Source organism: Pyrus communis, chromosome 14, assembly GCF_041283825.1.
Source record: "Pyrus communis isolate YQ-2024b chromosome 14, ASM4128382v1, whole genome shotgun sequence".
NCBI classification, from domain to species: domain Eukaryota; kingdom Viridiplantae; phylum Streptophyta; class Magnoliopsida; order Rosales; family Rosaceae; genus Pyrus; species Pyrus communis.
The window spans coordinates 3115721-3125103 of record NC_142578.1 but is presented as its reverse complement, the minus strand read 5'-3'; the positions used below and the strand labels follow the sequence as shown (position 1 = coordinate 3125103).

General features: G+C 37.8%; 1 pseudogene across 3 annotated transcripts; it reads left to right on the top strand.

Moving 5' to 3' along the window:
- Nucleotides 1-408: 408 nt before the first annotated feature.
- Nucleotides 409-3069, top strand: LOC137713205 (F-box/kelch-repeat protein At1g74510 pseudogene; annotated as a pseudogene). 3 transcript variants are annotated; one of them, XR_015955995.1, is made up of 2 exons: nucleotides 409-555; nucleotides 1331-3069. The product of XR_015955995.1 is annotated as an F-box/kelch-repeat protein At1g74510 pseudogene, transcript variant X2 (transcript). The 3 variants fall into 3 exon arrangements; XR_015955994.1 differs by having other exon boundaries at nucleotides 410-555; nucleotides 1244-3069; XR_015955996.1 differs by having other exon boundaries at nucleotides 425-555; nucleotides 1335-3069.
- Nucleotides 3070-9383: the final 6314 nt, after the last annotated feature.

The window sequence follows — 9383 nt, the reverse complement described above, 5'->3', positions numbered from 1 at the left end:
AGGAATCCAAACTCATTCAAAACACAACGAAGCAAGCAATAAAATCGAGGGAGGCATTCCTTAAAGGAAAAGAAGAAATCCAGAAAAGCAGAGCTTAAAAAAAAAAAAAAAAAAAAAAAGGATCAAAAATATAATTTCACAAAAACCAACAATTGCAATCACCAAATGCGCCTTACAACGCAGCGTAGACTTGTCGTTTATCTACTCGGACGGGGCCCACCCGGGTTTCTAACACGTGGGAAACGGCCGTTACCAGTTTCGGTACCTCTTGGCCGCAATCCCAAACGGCGACTCAAATGCGGGTCCCACACCAGCCTCTTTTCTATTCTGTAAAAAAATAATTAAAAAAAATTGAATTAAAATATTATTGTCTTAGCCTTTATATATATGTATTATTTAATACATTACTCTCCCACACAGCGAATATAACCAGAAGCAAAGGAGAGAGAATCTAGAGCTAGAGAGAGAAGGAGAAGGAGGAGGAGGAGGAGAAGGAGGAGAAAGAAGAAGAAGAAGAGCTGGGGCAGAACGCACCGTCTTCTTCTCATCAAATTTGTAAGCTTTTTTTGCTCTGCGTTTTTGTTTTCCTGAAGCTTTCTGTTCATTTTTTGCCATGGTTTTTACTTTTTTGGGGGGACGAGCTGCATGATTTGATGAGTTCCAGGTGGTTAAAAAATGAAAAGAGCAAATGGGTTCTTGAATGTTGATGGGAAATTTGAAATGGATCTCTCTGTGAATTTACTTCTGTGAAAGAAACGTTCTTTGTGGTTGGATTTAGCTGCTGCATTAACGTTTTGATTGCAGGGTGGGGAGTGGATTAATCGGTTTTCAATTGATTGTGTTTTCGTTTTGCTTTTTCTGTACTTTTTCCATTCAGGAATCCGAACCATAAGATCTTAATTGGGTAAATTTTATCTATGGGAACGGATTGGATTTGTGCATGCAAGTTTTTGATTTCTTACTTGAATTTTCAGCTGTTTTACTTGAAATGAATGAGTGAGGATTGTTTGATTGATATGGATATGCCCTTGATCCGAAATGCATTGTTGCATGTGGTTCTCTGTATGGGAAATTCGGATTTCGGGCGGTTTTTTTTTGGGATTTGTATTAGCACCCCCCACACATGAACATGTTATATAAGTACTGGAATTTTGATTTATCTGTTATGTTGTGTGTTTTTGGATATGTGAAATCGTTATTTGTGGTATCATGAGTTAATCTGAGGATTATCTGTGTTTGGCAGATAATTGGTTTGCATGTGGGAGTAATTAAGGCGTATGAATTTCGTTTTGTATACTCATCATTGATTTTGTTTTGATGGATACCAAAGGAAGGGTTTCTTCACCGTCAGTCGAGTTGGAGAATTCCAACAAGATGTTGGAAGGTCCTTCCTATCTTGTGTCAAGGGAGTTGCCCAGCTCTTGTGAGCAAGAGAGCAAATGGATTTACAATACTCACCGTGTTATGGAGCTCTCAAACAATAAGCGCCCCATTGAAGACGATGATGAAATCACATTGAGGAAGGTATGCAAGCTATCAGATGCTATTCTGGGAGGGGATGTGGTTATGGATCTGAATGGTCTTCCCCCTGCCAAGGACCAATCAAATGACGGGCATCAGGGAGGTGGCAATTCTGATTCAAGTTCACTGATCCACCAACTTGGCCGGGATATCTCAATCAACTGTCTCCTTCGCTGCTCAAGGTCTGATTATGGCTCTATTGCCTCGCTGAATAAGAACTTCCGCTCTCTGATTCGGAGTGGGGAGCTGTACACACTGAGGCGGAAAGTGGGCATTGTTGAACATTGGGTTTACTTCTCTTGCAGCCTCCTTGAATGGGAGGCATTTGATCCAGATCTCCGACGTTGGATGCATTTACCTAGAATGGCGTCAAACGAGTGTTTCATGTGTTCAGACAAGGAGTCGTTAGCCGTTGGTACAGAACTTCTTGTTTTTGGAAGGGAAATAACGTCCCATGTTGTTTATAGATACAGCATTTTGACCAACACGTGGTCATCGGGCACTGAGATGAATACACCTAGATGCTTGTTCGGTTCTGCAAGCCGTGGGGAACTTGCAATTCTCGCAGGTGGTTGCGATCCACGTGGCAATGTCTTGAACTCTGCTGAACTTTATAATTCCGAAACAGGAACTTGGCTGACTCTTCCTAGCATGAATAAACCTAGAAGAATGTGCTCTGGGGTATTTATGGATGGAAAGTTTTATGTCATTGGTGGGACAGGAGCGGGCGACCAAAAGCAACTTACGTGTGGAGAGGTGTACGATTTGGAGAAGGGGACTTGGACTGAGATACCTAACATGTTCCCTGGAAGAAATGCTGGGGAACTTGAGGCACCTGCTGCAGCTGCGGCACCTCCTCTTTTGGCAGTTGTAAATAACATATTGTATGCTGCAGATTATGCGGAACAGGAGGTGAGGAGATATGATAAGGAGAGGAACATGTGGATCACTGTTGGGAGTTTGCCTGAGCGTGCAGCCTCGATGAATGGTTGGGGAATAGCATTTAGGGCATGTGGAGATCGGTTAATTGTAATTGGTGGACCTAGGGCCTTAGGCGGAGGGACAATTGAACTTAATTCTTGGGTCCCTGATGGAGGCCCGCCACAGTGGAACCTACTTGCCAGAAAACCTTCTGGCAGCTTTGTGTATAATTGTGCGGTGATGGGATGCTGAGGGCTGCGGCGTCCGGTTTCAGTGGCACCGTCTGCGCTGCATGGAATCCTGGGTAGAATTTGCAATCTTCAGTTTTCAAGGAGATGGGATTCCAGCTCGTGGGTAATCTCGGCCCTCCTTTTTGGGAAATTCAGGTTTTAATTTAGAGTCATAGATACATTCACAGAAGAAGGCCTGAAAAGTTGTTTTCCTTTTTTATCTTTTAAACTTTATTGTGTCTCGTTTTTTTTTATCCCTTTGGTAACTTTGAGAGTTTTCAGAAAGGTTGGCATCATGTAGAACAGGAAAAGGTGAATAAACTGCGGTACCGGTACATGTTTTAGGTTTTTATGTCTATTTTCATAAGTTTTATTGAAAAATTGAAGAATTGTGTAATGGTTCAAGTTCTTCATTTCGTTTATTTCCTAAGCTTATATTTCCAAAGTCTCTTTTCCCCTCCCATTTTGGAGGACAGAACAAAGAATGACTTCCGTTTCTGATATAGATTTATATTCTTATGTTCCTTCTATATGCGTTTTCACTCACTACTGTTGCACAATCTGAATGGACCCTAAACTATAATGTAGGTTGGAGGAACTTCTTCCAATCCGTATGAAGAACTTTAATTTGAATTACCCCTCTTCTTTTTCTTGTGAACTTGATTTCTTTCTTTCTATCTTTTTGCAATGGAAATTTTGAAGTTAAATGTTTATAACACCATTGCTGCTCAGTTTCATTGCTAAAGTTGAATTCTTTGTGGAAAACTTCGCTAGGCTTGTATATATTTGTCCAGAAAGTAACTTTTATGTATATTTTTCTCGACATAGATGATTAGCCTTTCCATGTTGATCAAATTATATGAACGATGTGGAGAGATACTTAAACGAGAACAATATGGTTTGATGCAAATATATATGTATATATTATGTAGTAAATGTGGTTGGTCATTACAAGTTAAACTGGATCCATCTTTTGGATCTGGTTTATCAAGTTGGAATCGCCATGAGCCGAAGCGAACACGGGACTCCATTGACGATGCCTTTGCTCATTGAGAGTGCATCTAATGAAATCCTGGCATTATTTTCAAGGCCTCATGGCATTTTTGAAGCAGAAACAGTGATTTATAAGCCTCATAGATGACTGTTGTTCTCAGAGAACTTAATCCAGAAAGCAATTGCATGGTGAAATTTACTTCAGTTTTTTCTGCAACGAGCTCAGATCAAGTTAGATAGTTTTTCGACCACAGGTGGGACTTGTACATCAGGTTTTCCTCTTTCTTGTCATGCTATTTTGTTCCTTAAATTTTCCTTACGTTTTCTAAATGCTTCTGCATTTCATTCCATCTAAAGTCATTTTAGTGCTTACCATATCAATCTCTCATTGTCATAATAAGCATGCCCATTTTCTTGTCGCTCCCATTATTTGCCGCTGCATAACCCTTTATGAGGACTGCATTACTGTTTGGTTAACGTTCGCTGTATTGTAATCGATGTCAAAGTCTTTTTTATCAGTTTAGTCATAAACTCTTAGGTTTCGTATTTGAGCTGTTTGCCATTGCATCAGTGTATATTTAGGGTTTTTTTCGCTTCTTTTTCTTTTCAAAAGATGATCACGTATTGCTTCCGTGAATTAGCTTCTATACAATTGTGACAACATATATGGGTTGTGTATCGATTTGGTAAAGTTTTAAATTTCTTTCCTGGATGAACTTGAAGACAAGGAAATGAGTAGGAAGCTTGGATTTCTCTTCTGTTTTCGCAATTGAAGATGTTGCTCGATTCAACGAATGTACACATCAAAACTGATGCTTCTGAAATCATACATTCAGAAACACAAATTGAGTAAGAGCTGATGCAAGCAACCACTTCCGCATTGAAAATTGCTGATGAGGTGTTTTCAATGTTTGGTTACATGAATGTTTCCAGGAATGCTGTGGTAAGCGACATTCGTTGCTATTAACTCATACGTCACAGGCATTGACAGATACATACATACATAGATATATATATATATATATATATATATATATATATATATATCTTCTTAGACGTGTTCTTTAGCAGATGCATGCATTTCATAGATGTGTCATTTAGCTATGATAGTGATTGCTCTGGAAAACTCTCATGTATGAAACCTTGTTGTTTTTGACTTGGGGGAACAGATTTTGTGACCGATGTTTCTTCGTGTTTACAGGGTCTTTTTCTTTCCTTTCTTGCCGGTGATTAAATGGCGATCGAAGAAAGTGTTTCGAGGCGTATTAGGAAATTCGGCCCTCTCTCTCTCTCTCTCTGTTTGTTTAGGGAAAGAAAAAAGTTGGTGAAATACCATATCTGTAATCTCTGTTTGTTTTGGCAATCTCAGATTTTTCTAATTGCACACACCAAACACCTTGGCCCTGTGTATTTTGGTCTCATTCCGGTTCATACCTCCTTGAGCTTGTGCCTTATACGAATGTTCGGACCGAAAAAATTCGTGTGTTATAGTGTAGAGCAAAAGAGAAACGGAGATCAATATAGAAAACGAAAGTTCCGTTTTCTTGGTTGCCAAAGAGATTCATGATCACTTACCGTTGAATTTGAAGTGATTTTCTAGTGGGAGCTTATTTTCATTCTTTTTAGCCTTTTATACATTTCTCTTTATTTTTTAGCATTAGAATGAATAAATCAAATGAAAATAACGGACATAATTAAACATGTGCGTGTAGAAGGAGAAAATTGGTGTGACAATCATTTTTCTTTTCTAGTAGAGAAAATTGTAGCAAATGTCTTTCAACCTTAACCTAATTAGAGTAATGATCATTAACTAAAAATATGTGATCATTGGTCCCTTAACTCATCAAAATGTGCAACTATGGTTCTTTTTGTCAACTGCCCTAAGAATTTCCGTCGAAATGAGTTATGTGTCACACATGTAAGACTGAATAAAGGGGCAAATATGAAAAATCAAATGAGAATATTGTAGCAATGGGGTCCCTCATCTTTAAACCAATTATAGCCATAGTCCTTCCACCATGACTCATTTGACAAAACTTTTGATGGAGTTGACGAAAAAGACTATAACTGCACATTTTGATGAGTTAAGGGACTAATAATTACAAATTTTTAGTTGATAGACCATTACTCCAATTGTATTAACGTTGAGATATCATTGATACAATTTTCACCTTCTAGAATGCTTTGAAAGTATTATAATTAAGATTTTTAACCACTAAATCTTAACATACACCAGCATGTATTAATGTTTTCAAAATTTTTATGGGTTATTTTAAAATTATAGTAAAATCTAGTATTTAAATGTCATTCAGCAGCCATTGATGAGGCAGCCAATATTCCCTCTCTTTCTTCTTTTATTTTTCATTTTTTTTTTATCTTATCGACCACATGGTTATATTTCTCGAAAAAATTTAGAACACTGTACAGAATATTTTAGATATTTTAACCGTTAAATTTCTAAAAACACTTTAGAATATTATTTATTTTTAAGTACCACATAAAATCATAATATTCTTGTACTTCATCATATTACAGCCAAAAAAAAAACATGAATTGTCCTTTTTTTATGACTTTTTATTGATTATTTGTACTGGCTCGCACTGCAGCAGGGCGTACTTTTACTGCACGAAAAAATGAATAAATCTCTGTTGGCAGCCAATCATAATCCGCCAGAGAAATTAAAACATAAAAAAGTACAAAAAATCGTACCTTATTTTGTGCAAAAACGGCGAAATGCTGACGTGGTCCCCACCCATCAACTCCCTTTTCAGCTGCTCACGTGGCGGGCTCGTGCGTCGTTGATCTCCGTGTCTGCTGCTGTTGAACTTGGACTTCAAATCCCACTTTTACTGTTTTTATTTTTTTTTAATTTTTTTAATTTTATAACTTTTCCTCGTGTGGCTGTGAATTTTTTTTACTTTTTTACTTTCTGTCAGCATATTTTAATGATGTCAGCAAATTCCATGGAGCTGTTTTTGGATAAGATGGTTTTCAAAGCACCTAGAAAGGAAAACAGCAATCTCAACTTTTTGAGATTAATGAAGAAAGGCTAGCCCTTTTGAGCAGTAAAAAGTAAAGTTGGAGAGTTCTGAAGTTTTTATTGATATTTTGTAGCAATTCTCGCCGCATTCGATGTTTCAAACTCGATGTCTTGTGTGTGGTAGCTTGTTCAAATTGAAGATCTTATTGTATTATATCACGTTGAAATTAAATTCGACCTAACTGGTTGAGTTACTATCGCATTCGTCTGAGGTGAATAGAAGTGATTGTCTTTCCTTTGGCGCTAACCAAATGGATTGATTGAAAATGGAAAGTTCAAAAAAGGGAATCCATAAAGCAAGAAAGAAAGGGTTTATCCAAAATTTTACTTCCCAAAATATCAATTCTTCAGGTTTCAACCTTATCATGTAACATTTTGGCAATGTGATTCTAAATACAGCTTCCTTCCTACACCATATCAAACAATAAAAACAAAATCAATTTTAATAATCAATTAAGAACAGCGGTACTACATTTGAGGCCCCGTGTTCGAGATTAATCTCCACTCATAAAGACACTAAGGTGCTTGCTTACCAAAGTCAGGGATTTTCATGCTTATAGCACACTAATTTGAAAGTGTTTAGACTTTCATGCTTCATCGACATGTTTCAAGTGGTCCAAAATGTAAAAGCTTAAAATTGTGGACAAAATTTAGATGCGTTTACAAATGGTGGGTTGGTTTATTTGCACTATACATAAAAAGGAAGGCAATCCAAGATTGGGATAGTGTTTATCTAAAATCCTCACACATGATGAATAATAAGATTATCTCCTCCTTTACCCATTGCCACGCTTTTGGACCACCTCAAACCTCACAATTAGTTTTTTTTTCTTTTTTTCCCCGGTAGATTGAGGGCTCATTCAGAAGTGTTTCTGGAACGACCAGAATCATTTTATAGGGAGAAGCACAAGGAAAATGTTTCTCCATAAAATCACATAAAAAAACTTCAATACTCATGTGCGAGTGTTCTTGCGTGCGGCAAGGAAGCAAACTCAACACCCCAAGATCAACTTGGGGTTGTATGGGCCTAATACAGAGATTCAACTCTTTTGAAAGGGTCGAAATGGTGAAGTGATCCGGCAGTTAGACTCTAGAATTTATGCGAAGGATAAATACAAAACCTTGAGAAAAAAGTAAGCTCAACTATAGTTTAGTCCAACCCCAATGTAGTCGGCCTATTTGAGTCCATTAACAATGTTTAGTAAAGCCCAACGTAGAATGATTGAATGAAAGATTTGTCGGTTGAAAAATTCTTAACAACAAAACTTCCCTTATTTGATCCACCCACTGTCTCACAAACACCCTCAACTACACCTAGCATTTTCAACCCCACCCAACCCGACCTTTTAAAATTAATATTCGGATGAGTGATAAACGGGGTGGGTGGTTAACGAGATAATCCGTTAAATAACGGGTCATTTTGAGTGAACCCGCGAACCTATTAACCATCCGTTAACACCTGTTATGGAGAAACACAGGCTTGGCGAACGAAGTCGACCATGATTGCGGTGCTGCTGATGTTTGGGTAATTTTATTTGTGACACGAGGGAATTGGCGAAAGGAAATGGAAAGGGTGGGACTCCCACCGTGGGAGTGAAGATGCGGCGGATATAGACAAGGCCTGACCTCTTTGTTTGCTTCAAAATCCTCAATTTTTCCCTTTTTCGCTTCTAGGTTTTTGTTTTCTGCATCAGTTTTGCCTCAAATTTTTACATTTACCAGAAAAACAAACATGCAACTCACTTGGGTTCTTAATTTTTTTCCATTGATGGTATCTTTTTTGTTCCCAAAGATTATGTGTTTTTGACTTAGGAACCAAAGATGAAATTTGAAATATTTTATCTGATTGTTGATTATAAATATAAAACTTGAATTTTTGTTTTGTTTTATCCCATTGAATGTGAAATGTGTTAATTAGTTGTTCTAATAATGTATGTATGTCAATGCCATTTCATGTTGTGAGACATTAGTTGGGCATGCAGTCATTAACCATGACGGTGACACCACAGATTTCGATTAATGATGCGAACTTGGTGGTTCATGGAAGGACCAGTTTGACCGGAGTTCCAGACAACATCGTACTTAGGGGTGTGGAAGAAGTTGCCGTAGGTGTAAATAATGGTGATGGAGAACTTGTGGGGGCCGTAACGGTGGATGAGCTTGGCGAGCTCCACCATGGAAATGATGTGACCCATTCTTGGAGCTGCGTACAACACTATTACGTCTCCCATGGCAGCTGTTGTTGCTGATTTGTTTGTATTTGGTGTTTGTGTGTTGTGTTTTCTCTTGAAATTATTTGATTTGATTTGATTTGAGAAAAAAGAAAAGAAAGAAAAAAAATTGTTAACAGGTGAAATAGATGACCCGTTAAATTAACGGGTTGGGTTTGGGTGATCCGTTAACTTAACGGGTTGGGTTCGAATGACCGGTTAAATTAACGGATCGGGTTCAATTCGACCCAAACCCAGTAAACTAACTCGTTTACAGGTCTACCCTCAACCTCTGCTTTGTTGTTAATCTAGCTCCACTTTGACGAGAAATTTTCAGTGTGTTGGGAACACGGCTTGATATACTATCTATCATAATACAATTGATTGGAAATTTCTTTTTTTATCAAGTTCTCAACCAATTATATTACAATTGGTGTACCGGGCCGTATTCCCACCATATTGAAAAAT